Here is a 9,401-nt window from a genome sequence, read left to right on the forward strand (position 1 = left end):
ATTTGCAAAGGACGTTTTTACCCCTACGAGTACGCGTTTTTGTGATTTCCTGCTATTATTACAAATCTGTGACTGGGATGGAGAATCCACGGTATATTGTTGTTAAATGAATCGTGCTAATAAATGTGTAAAAGTACTATTATTTATTAAAAAAAAATTATTTTAAAAATGTAAGTTAAATAATTGTCAAAATAATAAATAAACCATTTTCTTTTTAAAAGTTATCTTGATTTATTTATTCTTAATACAATGTCATATGACATTTGTCATTATTTTTTTAAATATTAAATAATTTTTATAACGTACTTCTCCGTCTCATAATGAGTGTCTCATTTGATGTTTTTTTTATGACTCAAAATAAATGTCTCTTTAAAATACCAATACAATATTTATTATTTTTTCCACTACTATACCCCTATTTATTAACTTTTAAAATTTTCAATTACTCCTTTACCTATGATAAATAAGAATATTTACTTAAATAATATTAATTTTTTCATTAAAACCAATACAAAACATTTTTACTCCTACGTGTTTTTGTGGTTTCGACGGTATATTGTCATTCTTTATAGTTTGTACAATGTCCTCCGACATTTGTCACTATGTTTTCAGGAATTAAATAATTTTAATGATATTAGATTTTCTTTTTCTTTTTTAAATATTGAGCCAACACTATTAAATAATTTTAATTGCAGAAAGGGGGTGTGATGACCCGAATTTGAATCATAGTTGCCATATAAGTTATTGAATTTTTTCCCAAACTACCATTATTTTTCTAATTATTTTCTAAACTACCGTATTTTTCTCACATATTACCAAACTATCGTCATTTCAAAACAAAAAAAAAGATATTTGTTAGTGAAAGTCCATCCAATGCTTTGGCGGATCTATGTTTTTTATTTTTTATTTTTTATGATTTGTTAAGTATTTGAGGATTTTTTTTCATATTTTATAATCCGATTTATCTATGAATTTTTCTGCAAAATCTATAATATAAGAAAATTAATGGTTGTGGAAAAGTAAAAAATATCCTTATTTAACTTTTTGCCACCAAATTCAAATTGAGGTTATCTGGTATTTGCACAATAAAGTTCTTAATTTTATTATTAAAATAATACAACCCTCGTATTTTATCAAACTTAGCAAATCTCGCTCCATTCTCTATTTTTTCTCTTTCATCACTTTCACACTTCTTTCTTTCACAAAAAAAAAAAAACTATTATTGATGCATATTTTTTTATATACGAAAAATGGTATTTATAATCAAAATATTTTGTATTAAAAAATGGTATACGGGAAAAATTTATTCAAAAAATTTATTATTGATTTAAATATTTTTATATACGAAAATTTAATGTTGATCCAAATAATTTTGTAAATGATACATAAATAAAAATGATATTTGTACACGAAAATCTATTATTTTCGAAAAATGGTATTTATGATCTAAATATTTTTTAATCAAAAATGGTATACGGGAAACATCTACTGTTGATCTATATATTTTTATATACGAAATTTACTATAGATCCAAATATTTTTGTAAATTATACCTAAAAAAAATGAAGTCTGTATACGGGTAAAAAATCTATTATTGATTTAAATATTTTATATACGAAAAATATTATTTATGATCCAAATATTTTTTATTCAAAAATGGCATAGGCCAAATAATCTATTATTGATCTAAACATTTTTATATACAAAAATTTAATATTTATCCAAATATTTTTGTAAATGATACCTAAACAAAAATAATATTTGTATAAGAAAAAATTTATTATCTACAAAAAATGGTATTTATGATCCAAATATTTTTATTCAAAAATGGTGTACGTAAAAAAACTACTATTGATCTAAATATTTTTATATACGAAATTTACTATTTATCCAAATATTCTTCTAAATGATACCTAAACAAAAATGAAGTCTGTATACGGAAAAAATTATATTATTGATTTAAATATTTTTATATACAAATAATGTTATTTATGATCAAATATTAATGATCCAAAAATGGTATACGAAAAAAAAATCTATTATTGATCTAAATATTTTTATATATGAAAATTTAATATTGATCCAAATATTTTTGTAAATGATACCTAAACAAAAATAATATTTGTATATGGAAAAAAAATCTATTATTTACGAAAATGGGATTTAAGATTCAAATATTTTTATTCAAAAATAGTATACGAGAAAAAATCTACTATTGATATAAATATTTTTATATACGAAATTTACTAGTGATACAAATATTTTTGTAAATGATACCTAAACAAAAATGAATTTTGTATACAGGGAAAATAATCTATTATTGATCTAAATATTTTTATATACGAAAAATATTATTTATGATTCAAATATTTTTTATTCAAAAATGGCATAGGCCAAAAAATCTATTATTAATCTAAATATTTTTATATACGAAAATTTAATATTGATCCAAATATTTTTGTTAATGATACCTAAACAAAAATAATATTTATATACGGAAAAAAATATATTATTTACAAAAAAATGATATTTATGATCCAAATATTTTTATTCAAAAATGGTATACGGGAAAAAAATCTACTATTGATCTAAATATTTTTATATACGAAATTTACTATTGATCCGAATATTTTAGTAAATGATACCTAAACAAAAATGAAGTCTGTATACGGGAAAAAAATCTAATATTGATCTAAATATTTATATATACGAAAAATGGTATTTATGATCAAATATTTTTATCCGAAAATGTTATACGGAAAAAAATCTATTATTGATCTAAATATTTTTATATAGGAAAATTTAATATTGAATATTTTTGTTAATAATACCAAACAAAAATAATATCCGTATACGGAAAGAAATCTATTATTTACGAAAAATGATATATATGATCCAAATATTTTTTATTCAAAAATGGTATACTGGAAAAAATCTATTATTGATCTAAATACTTTTATATACGAAATTTACTATGGATCCAAATATTTTTGTAAATGATACCTAAACAAAAATGAAGTCTGTATATGGAAAATAATCTATTATTCATCTAAATATTTTTATATACGAAAAATGGTATTTATGATCAAATATTTTTGATCCAAAAATGGTATACGGGAAAAAAATCTATTATTGATCTTAATATTTTTATATACGAAATAATTAATTATTTATCTAAATATATTTTTTTTCTTTTTTAACATTTTATTTAAAATAAATTATGTATCCAAATTCGTGTAACCGAACAAAACCTGTGCGTATGCACGGGTTTGTTACTAGTTTTGTGCGAAATGTATTCTTACGAAATTACCTGCGGATTTTTCAAAATATAATTTTTCTGGATACCATTTTACTCAAATCCGTAGATAAATTTTCAGGGAATTTCTTAAGAAAACATTTTTGTAGGAAAATCTATAGAAAAATAAAATAAAATTAAAAAAATTAAATAGGAGGGTCTGCCTATTCATTTGGCGGATGTATTTTAATTTTTTTGTTGAAAATATGGTATTTTTGGAGAAAAGAATGGTAGTTTGGGAAATAGTGTGCAAAAAGATGGTATATTTGTCAAAAATCCTAAGTTATCATCATAACTAAACCACTATGTTGTAATACCAAACACAAGTATAATATTTTTCTTAAACATATAACTTCGATGAGTAAAATTATAATCTCCAAGTCTTTTAATGTAACACCCCACACATAAATGACTAGTATATTATGCATGAAATGTTAAAAATTGATATTGAGTACATACAAAAGCTATAGTTATACAGAGAGATCCCTATTGAGTACAACATAAAATTCTACTAGGAATAACAAAACATGTGTCTTCAATGGATCTGCACAGCGGAAAAAGAGATCTGACGAGGTCTCCGAGCCATCACCACTTCTAAGTCTTCAGTCCAAACCTGCTACTGACCAAACGCTACTAAACTGCACCTGAAAAAATATAAGTTGATTGGGGTGAGATTACTAAATCTCAGTGAGTCCTCCTATCCTATGGGTCCACTCGGATCTATAGGGTACATGCATCAAAACCGAATCCACCATTGATCCGGGGTTCATCCTCACATTCGGTACAAGTACGGAGAAAACACAGAATCATCCACCATTGGACGATTAATGCAGATATACAATTATATAAGCAACCAAGTATGCAAAACCCGCATCCATATACGGGGAATCCAGAAGTACGTTAATACCACTACTAACTTACTAACACACCCTCGGTGGGTTCACCCATGCCTATTTGTCAAGAGACTTGCACAAGCACCCTGCAAGAGTGGTTAAATGGGTTCGCACAAGCCTACATGGCTGCGAGATGACTTTGCCTAAGAGGCGACACCGTCCCATTAACCATCTATACGCACGTGGTGTTAACGGCAAGTGCAACACGTCGTCTCGACGCATAAGCCCATCCGGGTAGGAACCTAATGATGTAACCTACATGACATCACTAGAGATGGTTTATCTGTTATGCGTAGGCTTACTTAGCCGCATTACGCCATCATACCGAGCACGCGAGTGTGTACACAGCAAGTGAGTAAAAAAGCCCCGTACGACACTCACAAGCACACTGCAACGGTAGTTCAAGTATGTGCCTCTTAGATCCATGATCAGGGCAGTCCCACGGACAACTCCAGGACCCACGGTCCGAATCGTAACTTAGTACCTGGTCTACTTCGATTCAGCATACACACATATCAAGCGCCAAAACACGCAAGCACACAATCCCAATTGTTTAACCGAAACAACGGGTATTAATAGAATGTTCATTTCTCATCACAATATAGCATTCGCATTTCACATAATATAGCAATTAAGAATAATGAAGTTAATTTAGTCTAACTATACATAATTCACATGTAACAAAATTAACACACCCATGGTTATATAAAACCTTAGTATGTACACATACTCGATAGACAAGTCTCGCTAAGAAGGATTCTTATTTTATTAAATCAAATATTTTGGTTTAGGGACCAATTTTATTAGAAAGTACACGTCGCTAGCTTTCCAACGACATAAGTTTGCGCGAAACGGACTAACGACGTAAAAGTTACGAATTTCTAAAGTTGCTGATTTTTGCACTTTTGCCCAGGGTAACCGGTTACCCAGAAGCCAGTAACCGGTTACTGGCATACAGAATGCCCAGCAACGCAATTTTCTACAGAGTAACCGGTTACCCAGAAGCCAGTAACCGATTACCCTGAAGCAGAATCAATTTTCTGCATTTTAAGGGTTCTAAACCAACCTCAATTGCTCTATAATTGATCCCCTGCATCATATATATAATTCCAACGAATTTCTAACATATTTAAATAATCAGAACCACCAGCATGCAAGGATTAAAACGAAAATTAGCATACTTAGCATCATATGTTTATCAATTATCTCACAATCCCTAAGCCCCAATCATAACCCTCACATGCAACCCCAAAGCATCTAACTAAGGACTCACCTTGCTAAAAAGAAGGTTGAGATGATGATTATGCAGCCATTAGGCTTCCTCCTTGATCAACTCTTCACCTCTAACATGATCAAACCCGTAACCACTCTTTAACACACAATCAGCATGCATGTCCCAACTTCAAGCTTGCTTTTCTCCTTCAAAACAGAAGCTATGAACGCGAACCATATGTGCAAATCGAAGAGAATTTTGTTAGCTTTCCAATGAGACCAGAATCGTTATGATCGGAGTTACGAGCAGAGAGTTATACCTGATTTAGTGGAGATGTATCAAGAGTTACGAAAATGGAAAAGATGGTGATGAATGTGAGTTTCTCTCCCTTGATTATGTCTCTCTCACCTTCCTCTCTTACCAAGAATTCTGGTTTGGAAAAGATATCTCTACTAACTATGCCTTAAGTCCATGCAAATATTATTTAAAATCCATAATGCCCTCCAACTAAGTGGTAATTACCAAAAGGCCACTTAGTTGGATTCTAACTAATCCACTTACTTTCTTAGGGTCACACTTAGTATATATGTATACTACTACTTATCCAATTGGAATAAGATTAGTGTATCCTTTAATTATCATTTTACCAATTAATGACAATTACCGGTATCGGAGAGTCGGGGTATTACATTTAATGTAATTTAATATTTTACTTTAATTAAGTTAGTCCTTTAATTTTACTTTGGTTATTTTATTTTGTCCATTCTATTAATTTTTGACAAAAAAAATGTTAAGTTCGGTTGACGTGAATGTACAACAAGATTTAAAGTCCAAATGTGACTAATTATTTGTACTATAAAGTAGGATTTCCACTTAAGTATGTGTCATAAAGATGACCACAATAAGACTAATTAAATGAAAACTCTACTTTATAGTAAAAATGCTGAGTCACATTTGGACCTTGAGTTTACTGTATATTTACGGTACCAGAACTTAACATTTTTTATCAAAAATTTGGACCTCATACCATAGATTAGAGAAACCAAATGCTAGCAAATTGGATTTCACCATCTGATACATATCTGTTACTCCATTCATGAACCATAAAGTCTCTAGGAGATCGTTGACATCGTCTAGGAGAATCAAACACCAACGCTCCAATAACATCAATCAATAATAAAATGGTGAACATGAAGGACAACTCCACCAGCAGTAGATTGCCCATATTGGTCCTTAGCCGACGAGATCATCTAAACCAACTGGGGCTAGAAGACAGACACACAACATCCTTGTAGCATTGAGGAACTTCAACTCCCTCATTGCCGCCACCATCAATCTCAACTTTCCTATCATCATCTTTAGAGATTAGGAACTCACTGAACCTACAAGGAGGCTGCCCCATACCATTCACACCGGTCCCTTCAGCCACCTCAACCCACGAAGAAAAAACATACTGTTAAGGGGTTTGTTTATGGCTATCTAAATATAACTGAGGACCTTAGATCTATAGAACGAAAGTCTTCAAAGAATTAAGATGTTCATTCTATGTTGTTAGGAACCATAAGAACTTGGAAGACTTATAAGAGGCCTAATCTAGTTTGATGGTAAAATAGTAACACACTATGATAAAGATCATGAGGATTTATCTCTCTGGCATCGATTCCATGACCATAAGAAGATCGTATTTCACTCTCAAACACCCATAAGACACTCACTCACAAGATCTTACTCCTTAAGTCACCCTAGGTACTAACACAACCATTGTTGGCATATCTCACTCCCTCATTTCATCTAACGATTTAAAAGGTAACATAGACACTCTTTTCATAAACATGTTTAGTAAAGTATCAACGAGTACCCTATCCATAAAGAGTTCCACGAGTCATTGGGGATTGGGACTTACGACTAAATGAAAAATCCAATTGAGTAGGTGGAATTCATAAATGTCCTTCTAAAGTTCCAAAGAGAAACATACTAGAAGATTGGTGTCATGGCATACTTTTGTTGTTTCATAATCAAATATATTGATTCATTGGGATAATTTCATATGAGTTTCACCCCTAATTTACGACATCACATAAATAACCAAAGTCAGTCGAGGGCTCAGGCTCAATAAAACAGAAAAAGGATGAACCCTTGCAATCATACACTAAGGCTATGTTTGGGAGTTTGGAGGGGAGGGGAGGGGAAGGCTTCCAAAAACAAAATTTTAAAAAAATATAGAAAAATATTTGACATATTTTGAAAAAATGAATTTGTTTAGAATGATAAAAGAGTTATTATCATTACTAAATTTTTAATTTTCAAAATACTATAACAACCTAAAAGATATTTTGAAAATTTATGTAAGCCCTTCAAAACCCTCCAAAACCCTCCTTCAATACAATTTTTGAGTTCCCCCATTTTATGGGGTTTTTGGTGTTATGAATAAACTCAAACCCTCCAAAACCCTCCTACCCAAAATCTTTTTATCTTTTTCACCCAATTCCTCCTATTTTCCAAAGCCTTCCCCTCCCTTCCCCTCCAAACTCCCAAACATAGCCTAAGAGATTTAACCAATAGACTACTTTATTTAAATTTTTTGGTAACAAGATGAAAAAATACCCGTTAAGTCATGGAATCCAGCCTGAATCTAAGTTTGTAGAAAGAATTGGTATAAAAACCCCCAAAGTCCTTTAACAATATTCTAGAAAGGGCTAACATGTACATACAATATGAAGAGAAATTTGCCGCATGCAAATAGTTTTAAAGAAGAGACACAAAAAGGGTCGAGATAATCAAAACACCAAATGAAGAACCACACTACGACACAAATCAAAGGAACAATGGAGTGAAGAAGATGGATAATAAAAAAGGTCGTGAAAATAGAGGAGGTTGCCCACCTCCCTCTAAATATTGGGGTTACACAATGCTAAATACATTCAGAGAATCCATTTTACAAGAATGCTTCAAAACTCAATTCCGCGAGAAAAAAGTAGAGAGCCTCAACATGGACAAATTCAAGTACTTTTGTTTTCACAAAAAGTAACAATCACAATATTTGAGTTTCATTCAACTAAAAATATGATTAGAGATTTGATACAAAAGGGGAATTATCAAACTTTTCTAACCATGAGAAGGGAAAGCCAGAGGACGGGAGATTACAAGACAGCAGCCCATAAGAGAAACGAGGCAAGGTGGCCCATTTGACCAAGGAGAAAAACATAGATAATGAAGAAGAAAAGGACTTGTTGATAGCATACACATCTATAAAGAAACATTTTTTAAATGGGAAAAATACTCCATTATAATGAACTTTGAAGAAGAAACATTAAAATCTTGGGAAGACACCCCTATCAACATAGGGAAGAACTGAAAATAATCGTATAACACGAATAATTAAGGCCACATGTGTAGCAATAACACTAATATGGAGTTAGATGAAGACCATATAATTAGTATTTACGACCTTTCTTAATTTTGAAGGGTCCTCCTACAAATTAGTAAAGGAAACTAAGAGATATGGAATTTACCTGGAAAATCCACAGGTAATAGTAAATTCGTAGGTAACTAGAAAAAAAAAATTTAAAAAAAGGAGGCGATATGTGGAATGGATAATTTTTTAAAAATATGAGTTAGTTTTTTTTTTTAAAGTTGGTTGATAAAAAAAATCTTCTAATTTTAATAATATTAGATTTTCTTTTTCTTCTTTAAATATTGAGTCAACACTATTAAATAGTTATAATTGTAAAAAGAGGGTGTAATGATTAGATAATGAATCATAATTGTTAGGTAAGTTATCATCACAGCTAAATCACTACAATTTTATATTTTAATTGTATTGAATAATTAATATATCTGATCTACATATAATAGAAGACGGAAAAAGTAAAAGAAAAAAATACTAAGCACAAGTACTATATTTCTCTTAAAAGAAATGCTAACGAGTACTTCAGGGACACTTGTTAAGAGTTTAAAAAAAATAAGTAATACTTATATTTAATGTTTTAAAAATGGAAAT

At 30.1% G+C, this 9,401-nt stretch overlaps 1 long non-coding RNA gene across 1 annotated transcript; it reads right to left on the reverse strand.

Annotated features, from left to right (window-relative positions):
• Positions 1 to 3,675: 3,675 nt before the first annotated feature.
• On the reverse strand, positions 3,676 to 5,826 carry LOC131599857 (uncharacterized). Its single transcript, XR_009282934.1, has 3 exons — positions 5,721 to 5,826; positions 5,462 to 5,621; positions 3,676 to 3,939 (listed from the first exon to the last, which is right to left on the reverse strand). It is a non-coding gene; the product is annotated as an uncharacterized LOC131599857 (long non-coding RNA).
• Between the last annotated feature and the right edge of the window lie 3,575 nt (positions 5,827 to 9,401).

This window comes from Vicia villosa, linkage group LG4 (assembly GCF_029867415.1).
Source record: "Vicia villosa cultivar HV-30 ecotype Madison, WI linkage group LG4, Vvil1.0, whole genome shotgun sequence".
Lineage (NCBI taxonomy): Eukaryota > Viridiplantae > Streptophyta > Magnoliopsida > Fabales > Fabaceae > Vicia > Vicia villosa.